General features: G+C 41.7%; 5 non-coding genes and 2 pseudogenes across 5 annotated transcripts; all 7 read right to left on the bottom strand.

Annotated features, from left to right (window-relative positions):
• Positions 1-2,579: 2,579 nt before the first annotated feature.
• Positions 2,580-2,791, bottom strand: LOC130130223 (small nucleolar RNA U3). The gene has a single exon (XR_008812135.1). It is a non-coding gene; the product is annotated as a small nucleolar RNA U3 (small nucleolar RNA).
• A 2,330-nt stretch (positions 2,792-5,121) lies between these two features.
• On the bottom strand, positions 5,122-5,297 carry LOC130130219 (small nucleolar RNA U3; annotated as a pseudogene).
• Positions 5,298-6,319: 1,022 nt separating this feature from the next.
• LOC130130213 (small nucleolar RNA U3) lies at positions 6,320-6,535 on the bottom strand. Its single transcript, XR_008812130.1, has one exon. It is a non-coding gene; the product is annotated as a small nucleolar RNA U3 (small nucleolar RNA).
• Positions 6,536-11,603: 5,068 nt separating this feature from the next.
• On the bottom strand, positions 11,604-11,779 carry LOC130130215 (small nucleolar RNA U3; annotated as a pseudogene).
• Positions 11,780-12,711: 932 nt separating this feature from the next.
• Positions 12,712-12,932, bottom strand: LOC130130203 (small nucleolar RNA U3). The gene has a single exon (XR_008812121.1). It is a non-coding gene; the product is annotated as a small nucleolar RNA U3 (small nucleolar RNA).
• Positions 12,933-14,898: 1,966 nt separating this feature from the next.
• LOC130130185 (small nucleolar RNA U3) lies at positions 14,899-15,116 on the bottom strand. Its single transcript, XR_008812104.1, has one exon. It is a non-coding gene; the product is annotated as a small nucleolar RNA U3 (small nucleolar RNA).
• Positions 15,117-16,561: 1,445 nt separating this feature from the next.
• Positions 16,562-16,772, bottom strand: LOC130130221 (small nucleolar RNA U3). Its single transcript, XR_008812133.1, has one exon. It is a non-coding gene; the product is annotated as a small nucleolar RNA U3 (small nucleolar RNA).
• Between the last annotated feature and the right edge of the window lie 551 nt (positions 16,773-17,323).

The raw sequence follows: 17,323 nt of genomic DNA, 5'->3' as shown, positions 1-17,323 counted from the left end.
ATGGCATTTCAGATGGAAAGTACCAAGCTTCTCGGAGTGAAAGTTTTGGATAACATTATTGGACGGCTCTTTCTTCATGTTTCACTTATGGTAAGGGTTTTATCTGTTCAGTCGGACAATCGCGCAGAAATACAACAGCAACAGAGACTAACTTTGTGGTAGCCAAGCAAACCAGGACAATGGCATTACTGAAGAAAAGTACCAAGATTCTCGGAGTGAAAGCTTTGGATAAAATTACTGGACAGCTCTTTCTACATGTGTCGCATAGTATAAGGGTTTTTATCAGCTCAGGCAGACAATCGCACAGAGAACACCACAGCAACAGAGACTAACTCTTCGTAGTAGCCAAGCTAACTACAGCAATGGCATTCCTGATGGAAAGTACCAAGCTTCTCGGAGTGAAAGTTTTGTATAACATTAATGGACGGCTCTTTCTACATGTTTCACTTACGGTAAGGGTTTTATCTGTTCAGGCGGACAAACCCACAGAAATACAACAACAACAGAGACTAACTCTCTTTGTGGTAGCCAAGCTAACCACAGCAATGGCATTTCTGATGGAAAGTACCAAGCTTTTTGGAGGGAAAAATTTGGGTAAAATTAATGCCCGGCGTTTTTACATATTTCGCTTAGTGTAAGCGTTTTATCCATTTAGGCGGACAATCCCTCAGAAATACAACAGCAACAGAGACCAACTCTTCGTGGTAGCCAAGCTAACCACGGCAATGGAATTTCTGAAGCAAAGAACCGAGCTTCTTGGACTGAATGTTTTGCATAAAATTAACGGACGGCTCTTCCTACATGTTTTGGTTGGGTTAGGGCAAGTATGTTACCTGTGTAAGCAGACAATCGCAGAAATACAACAGCAACAGAGACTAACTCTTCATTGTAGCCAAGCCAACTACGAAAATGGAATTTCTGATGGAAAGTACCAACCTACTCGTAGTAAAAGTTTTGGATAAAATTACTGGACGGCTTTTTCTATATATTTCGCTTAGTTGTAAGGGCATTATCTGCTCAGGCAGACAATCGCACAGAGAATACCACAGCAACAGAGACCAACTCTTCGCAGTAGCGAAGCTAACCACCGCAATAGCATTTCTGAAGGAAGGAACCGACCTTCGACTGAAAATTTTGGATGAAATAAACGGAGTGCTTTCTATATGTTTCGCTTAGAGTAATGGGTTTATCTGTTTAGGCGGACAATCCCTCAGAAATAGAACAGCGACAGAGACTTAACTCTTCGTGGTAGCCAAGGTAACCATGGCAATGGCATTTTTGAAGGAAAAACCGAGCATCTTGGAGTGAAAGTTTTGGACAAAATTAACGGATGGCTCTTACATGTTTTGGTTGGGTTAGGGCAAGTGTGTTACCTGTTTAAGCAGATAATCGCACTGAGAATACCATAGCAACAGAGACTAACTCTTCATTGTAGCCAAGCTAACCACAGCAATGGCATTTATGATGGAAATTAGAGGTACTCGTAGTAAAAATTTTGAATAAAATTACTGAACGGCTCTCTCAACATATTTCAGTTAGTATAAGGGTTTTATCAGCTCAGGCAGTCAATCACACAGAGAACACCACAGCAACAGAGACTAACTCTTTGTCGTACCCAAGCTAACTACGGCAATGGCATTCCTGATGGAAAGTACCAAGCTTCTCGGAGTGACAGTTTTGGATAACAATGGACGGCTCTTCCTAAATGTTTCACTTATGGTAAGGGTTTTATCTGTTCAGGCAGACAATCCCGCAGAAATACAACAGCAATAGAGACTGTCTGCCTAAGCAGATAAAACCCTTATACTAAACCTATCCCAACCCTTACAAAAACATGTAGAAAGAGCCAGCCGCTAATTATATCTGAACCAAACGCTCCGAAACACTCAGAATATTCCACCAGAAATACCATTGCCGTGGTTAGCTTGGCTCCTGCTAAGAATTAATCCCACAAATAATACCATAGCAACAGAGACTGTCTTGGAGGTTGCCAAGCCAACAATAGCATTTCTGCTGGAAAGTACAGAGCTTCTCGGTATGCAAGATTTGGATAAAACTAACAGACGGCTCTTTCAACACGTTTGGGTTGGGTTTGTATTAGGGTAAAGGTTTTATCTGCTCAGGCAGCAAATCCCACAGAAAACCCCTCAGCAACAGAGACCAACTCTTGGCAGTAGCCAAGCTAACCACAGCAACAGCATTTCAGATTGAAAATACTAGGTTAACCTTATGGTTAGGATTGAATGCCAGAGCCAACACATGTCAACTGAGCACCTCTGCCAATGCCCAAGTGCTGGATTACAAATACACCCAGGATTAGGGATATGGATAGATTGGTTAAGTCTAGGAGCAAATTGGGTGTTTATTCGTTATAACTGATCTCCTTTTGTCTTATATCTTGATTACTTTATCCCGTTTTAAACTTGAAAAGTTGTTGGTGGGGTTTGAAACAATGCAAGTGTTTTTTTTTTTTGTTTTTTTTTTTAAATTGAACTTTTCTGCAATTGCAATTTAATGTTTTAAGAGTTAAGACTAAGGTTTAGATCAAATTGATGATTTTCTGCACTTTTTTCCTTTTTACCATTCAAAACATGCCCCTTCTCTTGATGCTCCCATGAAAGGAACATTGAACATCATCTAAAGCACAGAGCTTGTGACTAAACCACGTCTCTGTACCCGCTTAGCGCTCAGGAAGAAGTACCCCAGCTCATCGTCGTGGGTGGCGGGACTCACTTTAGAAAAACAGTTCTCACGATAAAACTAAAGAACCTATCCCTGAAAATAGGATTAGGTTTGGCTAAACGTAACGGATGGCTCTATATCTTTGGGTTAGGGTTTCATCTGCTCTGGCACACAATCCTACAGAGAATACCACAGGAAGACACCAACTCGTCGCAGTAGCCAAGCTAACCATGGCAATGGCATTTCTGATGGAAAGTACTGAGCTTTTCAGAGTAAAAGATTTGCATAAAATGAACAAAGAGAGCTTTCTACATGTTTCACTTGAGATAAGGTTTGGGTTAGGGCTTATCTGCTCAGTCAGACAATCCCACAAAAAAATACCACAACAGAGAATAACTCTTAGCAGTAGCCAAGCTATCCATGACAGTCATTTCTGATGGAAATACTGAGATTTTCCAACTGAAAGGTTTGGATAAAATTAACAGATTGCCCTTTCTACATCTTTCGTTTAGGGATGAGTTAGGCTAAGAGTATTGTCTGCTCAGGCAAACAATACAACAGACAATACCACATCAACAGCGACTACCTCTTCGCAGTAACATTTCTGAACATGGAGTGATAGTTTCAGATAAAATTAATGGATTGCTCTTTCTAGATGTTTCGGTTGGGATAGGGTTAGGGTTTCACCTGCTAAAGCAGAAAATCTTAGAGAATACCACTGCAACAGAGAATAACTTCGATAGACAAGCTAACCACGGTAATGGTATTTCTGATGGAATGTACCAAGCTGCTCAGAATAAAATCTTGTGCTAAAATTAATGGACGGCTCCTTCTACATGTTTCGCTTAGGGTAAGTGTTTTATCAGCTCAGGTAGACAATCAAACAGAGAATACCACAGCAACAGAGTCTAACTCTTCATAGTAGCCAAACTAACCACAACAAAGTCATTTCTGATGTAAAGTACCGAGCTTCTCGGAGTGATAGTTCCGGATGAAATTAACAGATGACTCTTTCTACATGTTTCACTTAAGAGAAAGGGTTTTATCTGCTCAGCCGGATAATCCCATAGAAGTACCACAGTACCAGACAGTGTTGGTGGTAGCCAAGCCAACCACGGCAATGGCATTTCTGACGGAGAGCAGCGAGCTTGTCGCAGCGATAGTTTTGGGTAAAATAAACGGATGGTTCTTTCTACATACATGTTTGGGTTGGGTTAGGGTCAGTGTTTTACCTGCTCAGGCAGACAATCCCACAGCGACAGAGACTACCACTTCGCGGTAGCCAAGCTAAACACAGAAATGACAATTTTGAAATAAAGTACCGAATTCTCGTAGTCAATTTTGGATCAAATTAACTGACGACTTTCTTCATGTTTTGGTTGACGTAGGGTTTGGGATTGGTTAAGGGTTTTATCTACTCAGGCAAACAATCTCAGAGCAACAGAGACTAACTCTTCGCAGTAGCCAGGCTAACCACGGCAATCGGATTTCTGATGGAAAGTACCAAGCTTCTCGGAGTGAAAGTCTTGGATAAAATTAACGGACGGCTCCTTCCATGTTTCGCTTAGTTTAAGGGTTTTATCAGCTCAGGCAGACAATCGCACAGAGAATACCACATCAACAGAGACTAACTCTTCGCAGTAGCCAAAGTAACCACGACAATGGCATTTCTGACAGAAAGTACCAAGCTTCTCGGAGTGAAAGTCTTGGATAAAATTAACTGACAGCTCTTTCTGTATCTTTCGCTTAGTGTAAGGGTTTTATCAGCTCAGGCAGACAATCGCACAGAGAATACCACAGCAATAGAGACTAACTCTTCGCAGTAGCCAAGCTAACCACGCCAATTGCATTCCTGAAGGAAAGAACCAAGCTTCTCGTAGTAAAAGTTTTGGAAATAAATCAACGGATGGTCCTTGCTACATGTTTCGGTTGACAGTGTTTGAGTTTAGTGTCAAGTATTTCTGCTCAGGCGGACAGTGCCCAAGCACTGGCTCAGCGATACCCCAATATGAGAGTTATGGAGAGATTGATGGTTTCAATTTGGATATTTTTTTTTCTTTACAACTGATCTGCCACTGTCCTGTATTTTGATTAGTTTATCCCGTGTTAAACTTGAAAAATTGCTGGTGAGGTTTGGAGCATTATAAATCTTTTTTTTTTTTTAAATTGAAGTTCTCTGCTATGGCAGTTTGTTGTTCGAGTTATGTTTCAATAAAATAGATTTCTCCATTTTACCAATCAGAGGATGCATCTTGCCTCAAAAGCACACAGCTTGAGATTATCCACCGTTTATCCTGATTTAAACTTGAAAAGTTGTTGATGGGGTTTGGAGCATAAGTGATTTTTTTTTAATTGAAATTCACTGCTATTGCAGGTTAATGTTTTTAGAGTTAGGTTTAAAATAAAAGTAATTGATGGCTTTCTCAATTTTTTTCTTTTACCACTCAGAGCACACTCTGCCTCAAAAGCACAGAGCTTGTAATCAAATCACTTCGCTGTACCTGCTTCATGCTCAGGAAGAAGCACCGCAGCTCATCATCGTGGGTGGCGGACTCACACTTAGAAACATTTTTCAAGCCAAGAACGACAGAAATGACCGCTGAAAGTGTAGTCTTCTGAATCTTTTGGTTAGGATTAGGTTGGCATAATTTGATGGAAATGGCATTTCTGATGGAAAGTACCGAGCTTCTCGAAATGAAAGTTTTGGATCAAATTAATGGAGGTCTCTTTCTACATCTTTTGGCCAGGGTTGGCGTAGGGTTACAATGAGGGTTTTTCCTACTCAAAAGTAGTTCCACAGAGAATACCACAACAGCAGACACTGTCTGCCTGAGCAGATAAAACTCTTATACTAAACCTATCCCAACCCTTACAGAAAGATGTAGAAAGAGCCATCCATTAATTATATCCAAACCTTAAGCTCCGTGACATTATTTTCCGTCAAATACCATTGCCGTGGTTAGCTTGACTTCTGCTAAGAATTAATCCCACAAAGAATACCATAGCAACAGAGACTGTCTTGGCGGTTGCCAAGCTAACCATTGCAATGGCATTTCTGATGGAAAGTACAGAGCTTCTCGGTGTGAAAGGTTTGGATAAAAATCAACATACGGCTCTTTCAACACGTAAGGGTAGGGTTTGTGTTAAGGTAAAGGTTTTACCTGCTCAGGCAGAAAATCCCACAGCAACAGAGATTAACTCTTCATGTTAGCCACGCCAACCATGGCAATGGCATTTTTGATGGGAAATACTAGGCTTCTCCGAGTGAAAGGTAAGGGTTAGAGAATTGAATGCCAGAGCCAACACATGTCAACCAGGCGCCTCAACAATGCCCAAATACTGGCTTACAGATACCCCCAGGTTTAGGGTTACGAATTTGGAGAGAGTTTGATCGATTGAGTATAGGATCTATTTGGAGGTTGTTTATTCTTTACACTTGATCCCCCATTGTCTTCCCTCTTGATTGGTTTATCCCGTTTTAAACTTGAAAAGTTGTTGGTGGGGTTTGCAGCAATACAAGTGGATTTCTTTTATTGAATTGCACTTCTACAATTGTCATGTTTTTAGGGTTAGGACTAAGTTTTAGGGGTAGGTTTAGATAAAATTGATGAATTTCTACATTTTGCCCCTCCTTTTTACCACACCGAACAGGCTCCTTCCTCTTGATAACTCCTTAAAAGCAACACTGAACGGTCACCAAAAGCCCAGAGTGAGTGATTAAACCACTTCTCTGTACCTGCTTCGCGGTCAGGGAGAAGCACCCCAGGCTCATCATGGTGAGTGGCGAGACTCGCACTTTAGAAAAACATTTCTCAAGATAAAAACTAAAGAAATTATCCCCGAAATTACTGTTGGGTTTTGATAAACTCAATGGATGGCTCTATACCTTTCGGTTACGGTTGGGGTAAGAGTTTTATATGCTCTGGCAGACAATCCTACAGACAATACCACAGCAATAGAGACCAACTCGTCGCAGTAGCCAAGCTAACCACGACAATGGTATTTCTGATGGAAAGTAGAGAGCTTCTCAGAGTAAAAGTTTCGCATAAAATTAACGGACAGCGCTTTCTACATGTTTGCTTGAGGTAGGATTTGGGTTAGGTTAAGGGTTTTATCTGCTCAGCCACACAAACCCAAAGAAAATACCACACCAACAGAGACTAACTCTTCAGAGTAGCCTAACTAACCACAGCAAAGTCATTTCTGATGGAAAGTACCGAGCTTCTCGGAGTGACAGTTCCGGATGAAATTAACAGACGACTCTTTCTACATGTTTCACGTAAGAGTAAGGGTTTTATCTGCTCAGCGATATAATCCCAAAGAAATACCACAGCAACAGACAGTCTTGGTGGTAGCCAAGCCAACCATGGCAATGGCATTTCTGATGTAGAGGAGCAAGCTTCTCGCAGCGATAGTTTTGGGTAAAACAAACGGATGGTTCTTTCTACACGTTTCGGTTGGTTTAGGGTAATTGTTTTACCTGCTCAGGCAGACAATCCCACACAGAATATCAAAGCAACAGAGACTAACACTTCACGGTAGCCAAGCTAAACACAGCAATGAAAATTCTGAAATAAAGTACCGACTTTCTCGTACTCAAAATGTTGGATCGAACTAACTGACTTCATGTTTTGGTTGAGGTAGGGTTTGGGATTGGTTAAGGGTTTTATGTGCTCAGGCAAACAATCTCACAGCAACAGAGACTGACCCTTCGCAGGAGCAAGCTCACCACGGCAATGGCATTTCGGATGGAAAGTACCCAGCTTCTCGGAGTGACAGTTTTGGATCTTATTGACGTATGCTCTTGCTACAATGTTCCGATTAGGTTAGCGCAAGTGTTTTACCTGCTCAGACAGACAATCCCACAGCAACAGAGACTAACTTCGTCGTAGCCAAGCTAACCACAGCAATGGCACTGCTCTTTTCAAGTACCGGGTTTGGAAAAAGCTTCACGGAGGCCGTTTCTACATGTTTCACTTAGGGTAAGGGTTTTATCAGCTCAGGCAGACAATCGCACAGAGAACCCCACAGCAACAGAGACTAACTCTTCGTAGTAGCCAAGCTAACTACGGCAACAGCATTCCTGATGGAAAGTACCAAGCTTGTTGGAGTGAAAGTTTTGGATAATATTAATGGACGGCTCTTTCTAAATGTTTCATTTATAGTAAGGGTTTTATCTGTTCAGACGGACAATCCCGCAGAAATACAACAGCAACAGAGACTCTTTGTGGTAGCCAAGAAAACCAAGGCAATGGCATTACTGAAGGAAAGTACCAAGATTCTCGGAGTGAAAGTTAGATAACATTACTGGACAGCTCTTTCTACATGTTTCGCTTAGGGTAAGGGTTTTATCAGCTCAGGCAGACAATCGCACAGAGAATACCGCAGCAATAGAGACTAACTCTTCGTAGTAGCCAAGCCAACTACGGCAACAGCATTCCTGATGGAAAGTACCAAGCTTGTTGGAGTGAAAGTTTTGGATAATATTAATGGACGGCTCTTTCTAAATGTTTCATTTATAGTAAGGGTTTTATCTGTTCAGACGGACAATCCCGCAGAAATACAACAGCAACAGAGACTAACTCTTCGTAGTAGCCAAGCTAACTACGGCAATGGCAGTACTGATGGAAAGTACCAAGCTTCTCGGAGTGAAAATTTTGGGTAAAATTAATAGACGGCTCTATCTACATGTTTCGCTTAGCGTTTTATCAGCTCAAGCAGTCAGTCACACAGAAAACACCACAGCAACAAAAACTAACTCTTCGTAGTAGCCAAGCTAACTACGGCAATGGCATTCCTGATGGAAAGTACCAAGCTTCTCGGTGTGAACGTTTTGGATAACATTAATGGACGCCTCTTTCTAAATGTTTCACTTAGGGTAAGGGTTTTATCAGCTCAGGCAGACAATCGCACAGACAATACCACAGCAACAGAGACTAACTCCTCACAGTAGCCAAGCTAACCACAGCAATGGCATTCCTGATGGAAAGTACCAAGCTTCTCGGTGTGAACGTTTTGGATAACATTAATGGACGCCTCTTTCTAAATGTTTCACTTAGGGTAAGGGTTTTATCTGTTCAGTCGGACAATCCCGCAGAAATACAACAGCAACAGAGACTAACTCTTCGTGGTAGCCAAGCTAACTACGGCAATGGCATTCCTGATGGAAAGTATCAAGTTTCTTGCAGTGAAAGTTTTGGATAACATTAATGAAAGGCTATTCTACATATTTCACTTATAGTAAGGGTTTTATCTGTTCAGTCGGACAATCCCGCAGAAACACAATAGCAACAGAGACTAACTCTTCATGGTAGCCAAGCAAACCCGGGCAATTGCATTACTGAAGTAAAGTACCAAGATTCTCGGAGTGAAAGTTTTGGATAAAATTACTGGACAGCTCTTTCTACATGTTTCGCTTAGTGTAAGGGTTTTATCAGCTCAGGCAGACAATCGCACAGAGAATACCACAGCAACAGAGACTAACTCTTCGCAGTAGCCAAGCTAACCATGGCAATGGCATTTCTGATGGAAAGTACCAAGCTTCTCGGAATGAAAGTTTTGCATAAAATTAACGGACGGCTCTTTCTACATGTTTCGCTTAGTGTAAGGGTTTTATCAACTCAGGCAGACAATCACACAGACAACACCACAGCAACAAAGACTAACTCTTCGTAGTTGCCAAGCTTAACACAGCAATGGCAATACTGATGGAAACTACCAAGCTTCTCAGAGTGAAAGTTTTGGATAAAATTAATGGACGGCTCTTTCTACAGGTTTCGCTTAGCGTAAGGGTTTCATCAGCTCAGGCAGTCAATCGCACAGAGAATACCACAGCAACAGATACCAACTCTTCGCAGTAGCCAAGCTAACCATGGCAATGGCATTTCAGATGGAAAGTACCAAGCTTCTCGGAGTGAAAGTTTTGCATAAAATTACTGGACGGCTCTTTCTACATGTTTCACTTAGTGTAAGGGTTTTATCTGTCCAGTCGGACAATTCCGCAGAAACACAATAGAAACAGAGACCAACTCTTCATGGTAGCGAAGCAAACCAAGGCAATGTCATTACTGAGGGAAAGTACCAAGCTTCTCGAAGTGAAAGTTTTGGATAACATTATTGGACGGCTCTTTCTACATGTTTCACTTATGGTAAGGGTTTTATCTGTTCAGTCGGACAATCGCGCAGAAATACAACAGCAACAGAGACTCTTTGTGCTAGCCAAGCAAACCAGGGCAATGGCATTACTTAAGAAAAATACCAATATTCTCGGAGTGAAAGTTTTGGATAAAATTACTGGACAGCTCTTTCTACATGTTTCGCTTAGTGTAAGGGTTTTATCAGCTCAGGCAGACAATCACACAGAGAACACCACAGCAACAGAGTCTAACTCTTCGTAGTAGCCAAGCTAACTACGGCAATGGCATTCCTGATGGCAAGTACCAAGCTTTTTGGAGGGAAAGATTTGGGTAAAATTTAATGCCCGGCGTTTTTACATATTTCGCTTAGTGTAAGCGTTTTATCCATTTAGGCGGACAATCCCTCAGAAATACAACAGCAACAGAGACCAACTCTTCGTGGTAACCAAGCTAACCACGGCAATGGAATTTCTGAAGCAAAGAACCGAGCTTCTTGGACTGAATGTTTTGCATAAAATTAACGGACGGCTCTTCCTACATGTTTTGGTTGGGTTAGGGCAAGTGTGTTACCTGTTTAAGCAGACAATCCCAGAAATACAACAGCAACAGAGACCAACTCTTAATTGTAACCAAGCTAACTACGAAAATGGAATTTCTGATGGAAAGTGCCAAGCTACTCGTAGTAAAAGTTTTGGACAAAATTACTGGACGGCTTTTTCTATATATTTCGCTTAGTTGTAAGGGCATTATCTGCTCAGGCAGACAATCGCACAGAGAATACCACAGCAACAGAGACTAACTCTTCGCAGTATCGAAGCTAACCACAGCAATGGCATTTCTGAAGGAAAGAACCGGGCTTGTTCGACTGAAAATTTTGGATGAAATAAACGGAGTGCTTTCTAAATGTTTCGCTTAGAGTAAGGGGTTTATCTGTTTAGGCGGACAATCCCTCAGAAATACAACAGCGACAGAGACTAACTCTTCGTGGTAGCCAAGGTAACCACGGCAATGGCATTTTTGAAGGAAAAACCGAGCATCTTGGAGTGAAAGTTTTGGACAAAATTAACGGATGGCTCTTCTTACATGTTTTGGTTGGGTTAGGGTAAGTGTGTGACCTGTTTAAGCAGATAATCGCACAGAGAATACCATAGCAACAGAGATCAACTTCATTGTAGCCAAACTAACCACGGCAATGGCATTTATGATGGAAAGTAGAGGTACTCGTAGTAAACATTTTGAATAAAATTACCGAACGGCTCTTTCAACATATTTCACTTAGTATAAGGGTTTTATCAGCTCAGGCAGTCAATCGCACAGAGAATATCACAGCAATAGAGACTAACTCTTCGCAGTAGCCAAGCTAACCACGCCAATTGCATTCCTGAAGGAAAGAACCAAGCTTCTCGTAGTAAACGTTTTGGATAAAAATCAACAGATGGTCCTTGCTACATGTTTTGGTTGACGTAGTGTTTGAGTTTAGGGTCAAGTTTTTCTGCTCAGGCGGACAGTGCCCAACCGCTGGCTTAGCGATACCCCAATATGAGAGTTATGGAGAGATTGATGGGTTCAATTTGGATGTTTTTTTCTTCTTTACAACTGATCTGCCACTGTCCTGTATCTTGATTAGTTTATCCCGTGTTAAACTTGAAAATCTGCTGGTGAGGTTTGGAGCATTATAAATCTTTTTTTTTTTTTTAGTTGAAGTTCACTGCTATTGCAGTTTAATGTTTTTAGAGTTAGGTTTAAAATAAAAGTAATTGATGGCTTTCTCAATTTTTTTCTTTTACCACTCAGAGCACGCTCTTTGCCTCAAAAGGACAGAGCTTGTAATCAAATCACTTCGCTGTACCTGCTTCATGCTCAGGAAGAAGCACCGTAGCTCATCATCGTGGGTGGTGGACTCACACTTAAACATTTTTCAAACCAAGAACGACAGAAATGACCGCTGAAAGTGTAGTCTTCTGAATCTTTCGGATAAAATTAATGGCCGTCTCTTTCTACATCTTTTGGCCAGGGTTGGCGTAGGGTTACAGAGGGTTTTTCCTACTCAAAAGTAGTTCCACAAACAATACCACAGCAACAGACAGTCTGCCTGAGCAAATAAAACTCTTATACTAAACCTATCCCAACCCTTACAGAAAGATGTAGAAAGAGCCATCCGTTAATTATATCCAAACCTTAAGCTCCGTGACAGTATTTTCCGTCAAATACCATTGCCGTGGTTAGCTTGACTTCTGCTAAGAATTAATCCCACAAAGAATACCATAGCAACAGAGACTGTCTTGGCAGTTGCCAAGCTAACCATTGCAATGGCATTTCTGATGGAAAGTACAGAGCTTCTCAGTGTGAAAGGTTTGGATAAAAATCAACATACGGCTCTTTCAACACCTAAGGGTAGGGTTTGTGTTAAGGTAAAGGTTTTACCTGCTCGGGCAGAAAATCCCACAGCAACAGAGATTAACTCTTCATGTTAGCCACGCCAACCATGGCAATGGCATTTTTGATGGGAGATACTAGGCTTCTCCAAGTGAAAGGTAACGGTTAGAATTGAATGCCAGAGCCAACACATGTCAACCAGGCGCCTCAACAATGCCCAAATACTGGCTTACAGATACCCCCAGGTTTAGGGTTACCAATTTGGAGAGCGTTTGATGGATTGGGTATAGAATCTATTTGGAGGTTTCTTTACACTTGATCCCCCATCGTCTTCCCTCTTGATTAGTTTATCCCGTTTTAAACTTGAAAAGTTGTTGGTGGGGTTTGCAGCAATACAAGTGGTTTTTTTTTATTGAATTGCACTTCTACAATCGTCATGTTTTTAGGATTTGGACTAAGTTTTAGGGGTAGGTTTAAATAAAATTGATGAATTTCTACATTTTTGCCCCTCCTTTTTACCACATCGAACATGCTCCTTCCTCTTGATAACTCCATAAAAGCAACACTGAACGGTCACCAAAAGCACAGAGTGAGTGATTAAACCACTGCTCTGTACATGCTTCGCGGTCAGGGAGAAGCACCCCAGGCTCATCATGGTGAGTGGCGGGACTCGCACTTTAGAAAAACATTTCTCAAGATAAAAACTAAAGAAATTATCTCTGAAATTAGTATTAGGTTTTGATAAACTCAATGGATGGCTCTATATCTTTCGGTTACGGTTGGGGTAAGAGTTTTATCTGCTCTGGCAGACAATCCTACAGACAATACCACAGCAATAGAGACCAACTCGTCGCAGTAGCCAAGCTAACCACGGCAATGGTATTTCTGATGGAAAGCAGAGAGCTTCTCAGAGTAAAAGCTTTGCATAAAATTACGGACGGCGCTTTCCACATATTTCGCTTGAGGTAGGGTTTTATCTGCTCAGCCACACAATCCCAAAGAAAACACCACAGTAACAGAGACCAAATCTTCATAGTAGCCAAACTAACCACAGCAAAGTCATTTCTGATGTTAACTACCGAGCTTCTCGGAGTGATAGTTCCGGATGAAACAGACGACTCTTTCTACATGTTTCACGTAAGAGTAAGGGTTTATCTGCTCAGCCAGATAATCCCAAAAAATACCACAGCAACAGACAGTCTTGGTGGTAGCCAATGGCATTTCTGATGGAGAGTAGCAAGCTTCTCACAGCGATAGCTTTGGCTAAAATAAACGGATGGCTCTTTCTACATGTTTCGCTTAGCGTTTTATCAGCTCAGGCAGTCAATCACACAGAGAACACCACAGCAACAAAGACTAACTCTTCGTAGTAGCCAACCTAACTACGGCAATGGCATTCCTGATGGAAAGTACTAAGTTTCTTGCAGTGAAAAGTTTTGGATAAAATTAATGAAAGGCTATTCTACATATTTCACTTATAGTAAGGGTTTTATCTATTCAGTCGGACAATCCCGCAGAAACACAATAGAAACAGAGACTAACTCTTCATGGTAGCGAAGCAAACCACAGCAATGGCATTTCTGATGGAAAGTACCAAGCTTCTTGGAGTAATAGTTTTGGGTGAAATTAATGGACGACTCCGTCTACATATTTCGCTTAATTGTAAGGGTTTTATCAGCTCAGGCAGTCAATCGCACAGAAAATACCACAGCAACAGAGAAAAACTCTTTGTAGTAGCCAAGCTAACTACGGCAATGGCATTCCTGATGGAAAGTACCAAGCTTCTCGGAGTGAAAGTTTTGGTTAAAATTAATGGACGGCTCTTTCTACATGTTTCACTTATGGTAAGGGTTTTATCTGTTCAGGCGGACAATCCCGCAGAGATACAACAGCGACTGTCTGCCTAAGCAGATAAAACCCTTATACTAAACCTATCCCAACCCTTACAAAAAGAGCCAGCCGCTAATTATATCCGAACCACAAGCTCCGAAACACTCCGTATCTTCCACCAGAAATACCATTGCCGTGGTTAGCTTGGCTCCTGCTAAGAATTAATCCCACAAATAATACCATAGCAACAGAGACTGTCTTGGCGGTTGCCAAACTAATCACTGCAGTGGCATTTCTGATGCGAAGTACAGAGCTTCTCGGTATGCAAAATTTGGATAAAATTAACAGACGGCTCTTTCAACACGTTTGGGTTGGGGTTTGTATTAGGGTAGAGGTTCTACCTGCTCAGGCAGCAAATCCCACAGAAAACCCCACAGCAAGAGACCAACTCTTCGCGGTAGCCAAGCTAACCACGGCTCCGGCATTTCACACTGAACATACTAGGTTAACTTTATGGTTAGGGTTGAATGCCAGAGCCAACACATGTCAACTGAGCACCTCCGCCAATGCCCAAGTGCTGGATTAGAAATACCCCCAGGATTCGGGTTAGGGATATGGATAGAGTTTGATTGGTTAAGTCTGGGGGCAATTTGGGTGTTTATTCATTACAACTGATCTCCCAGTCTTATATCTTGATTACTTTATCCCATTTTAAACTTGAAAAGTTGTTGGTGGGGTTTGGAACAATACAAGTGTTTGTTTTGTTTTTTTTTCAAATTGAACTTTTCTGCAATTGCAATTTAATGTTTTAAGAGTTAAGAGTAAGGTTTAGAGTTAGATCAAATTGATGAATTTCTGCACTTTTTTCCTTTTTACCACTCAGAACATGCCCCTTCTCTTGATGCTCCCATAAAAGGAACATTGAACGTCATCTAAAGCACAGAGCTTGTGATTAAACAACTTCTCTGTACCCGCTTAGCGCTCAGGAAGAAGCACCCCAGCTCATCATGGTGGGTGGCGGGACTCGCACTTTAGAAAAACATTTCTCAAGATAAAAACTAAAGAAATTATCCCCGAACTTAGTATTAGATTTTGATAAACTCAATGGATGGCTCCATATCTTTCGGTTACGGTTGGGGTAAGAGTTTTATCTGCTCTGGCAGACAATACCACAGCAATAGAGACCAACTCGTCGCAGTAGCCAAGCTAACCAGAGCAATGGTATTTCTGATGGAAAGTAGAGAGCTTCTCAGAGTAAAAGCTTTGCATAAAATTAACGGACAGTGCTTTCTACGTGTTTCGCTTGAGGTAGGATTTGGGTTAGGTTAAGGGTTTTATATGCTCAGCCACACAATCCCAAAGAAAATACCACACCTACAGAGACTAACTCTTCATAGTAGCCAAACTAACCACCACAAAGTCATTTCTCATGTTAAGTACCGAGCTTCTCGGAGTGATAGTTCCGGATGAAATTAACAGACGACTCTTTCTACATGTTTCACGTAAGAGTAAGGGTTTTATCTGCTCGGCCAGATAATCCCACAGAAATACCGCAGCAACAGACAGTCTTGGTGGTAGCCAAGCCAACCATGGCAATGGCATTTCTGATGGAGAGTAGCAAGCTTCTCGCAGCGATAGTTTCGGGTAAAATAAGCGGATGGCTCTTTCTACATGTTTCGGTTGGTTTAGGGTAAGTGTTTTACCTGCTCAGGCAGACAATCCCACACAGAATAGCAAAGCAACAGAGACTAACACTTCACGGTAGCCAAGCTAAACACAGCAATGAAAATTCTGAAATAAAGTACCGACAATCTCGTACTCAAAATTTTGGATCAAACTAACTGACCTTCATGTTTTGGTTGAGGTAGGATTTGGTTAAGGGTGTTATGTGCCCAGGCAAACAATCTCACAGCAACTGAGACTAACCCTTTGCAGTAGCAAAGCTCACCACAGCAATGGCATTTCTGATGGAAAGTACCCAGCTTCTCGGAGTGACAGTTTTGGATCTTAGACATATGCTCTTGCTACAATGTTCCGATTAGGTTAGCGCAAGTGTTTTATCTGCTCAGTCAGACAATCCCACAGCAACAGAGATTAACTCTTCATGTTAGCCACGCCAACCATGGCAATGGAATTTTTGATGGGAAATACTAGCCTTCTCCGAGTGAAAGGTAAGGGTTAGAGAATTGAATGCCAGAGCCAACACATGTCGACCAGGCGCCTCAACAATGCCCAAATACTGGCTTACAGATACCCCCAGGTTTAGGGTTACGAATTTGGAGAGAGTTTGATCGATTGAGTATAGGATCTATTTGGAGGTTGTTTATTCTTTACACTTGATCCCCCATTGTCTTCCCTCTTGATTAGTTTATCCCGTTTTAAACTTGAAAAGTTGTTGGTGGGGTTTGCAGCAATACAAGTGGATTTCTTTTATTGAATTGCACTTCTACAATTGTCATGTTTTTAGGGTTAGGACTAAGTTTTAGGGGTAGGTTTAGATAAAATTGATGAATTTCTACATTTTGCCCCTCCTTTTTACCACACCGAACAGGCTCCTTCCTCTTGATAACTCCTTAAAAGCAACACTGAACGGTCACCAAAAGCCCAGAGTGAGTGATTAAACCACTTCTCTGTACCTGCTTCGCGGTCAGGGAGAAGCACCCCAGGCTCATCATGGTGAGTGGCGGGACTCGCACTTTAGAAAAACATTTCAAGATAAAAACTAAAGAAATTATCCCAGAATATCAAAGCAACAGAGACTAACACTTCACGGTAGCCAAGCTAAACACAGCAATGAAAATTCTGAAATAAAAGTACCGACTTTCTCGTACTCAAAATTTTGGATCAAACTAACTGACTTCATGTTTTGGTTGAGGTAGGGTTTGGGATTGGTTAAGGGTTTTATGTGCTCAGGCAAACAATCACAGCAACAGAGACTAACCCTTCGCAGGAGCAAGCTCACCACGCCAATGGCATTTCGGATGGAAAGTACCCAGCTTCTCGGAGTGACAGTTTTGGATCTTATTGACGTATGCTCTTGCTACAATGTTCCGATTAGGTTAGCGCAAGTGTTTTACCTGCTCAGACAGACAATCCCACAGCAACAGAGACTAACTTCGTCGTAGCCAAGCTAACCACAGCAATGGCACTGCTCTTTTCAAGTACCGGGTTTGAGTGACAGCTTCGGAAAAAATTTTTCACGGAGGCCGTTTCTACACGTTTCACTTAGGGTAAGGGTTTTATCAGCTCAGGCAGACAATCGCACAGAGAATACCACAGCAACAGAGACTAACTCTTCG

This window comes from Lampris incognitus, chromosome 19, assembly GCF_029633865.1.
Source record: "Lampris incognitus isolate fLamInc1 chromosome 19, fLamInc1.hap2, whole genome shotgun sequence".
Lineage (NCBI taxonomy): Eukaryota > Metazoa > Chordata > Actinopteri > Lampriformes > Lampridae > Lampris > Lampris incognitus.
The sequence above is the reverse complement of the archived record's forward strand: the minus strand, read 5'-3'. Positions and strand labels throughout refer to the sequence as shown.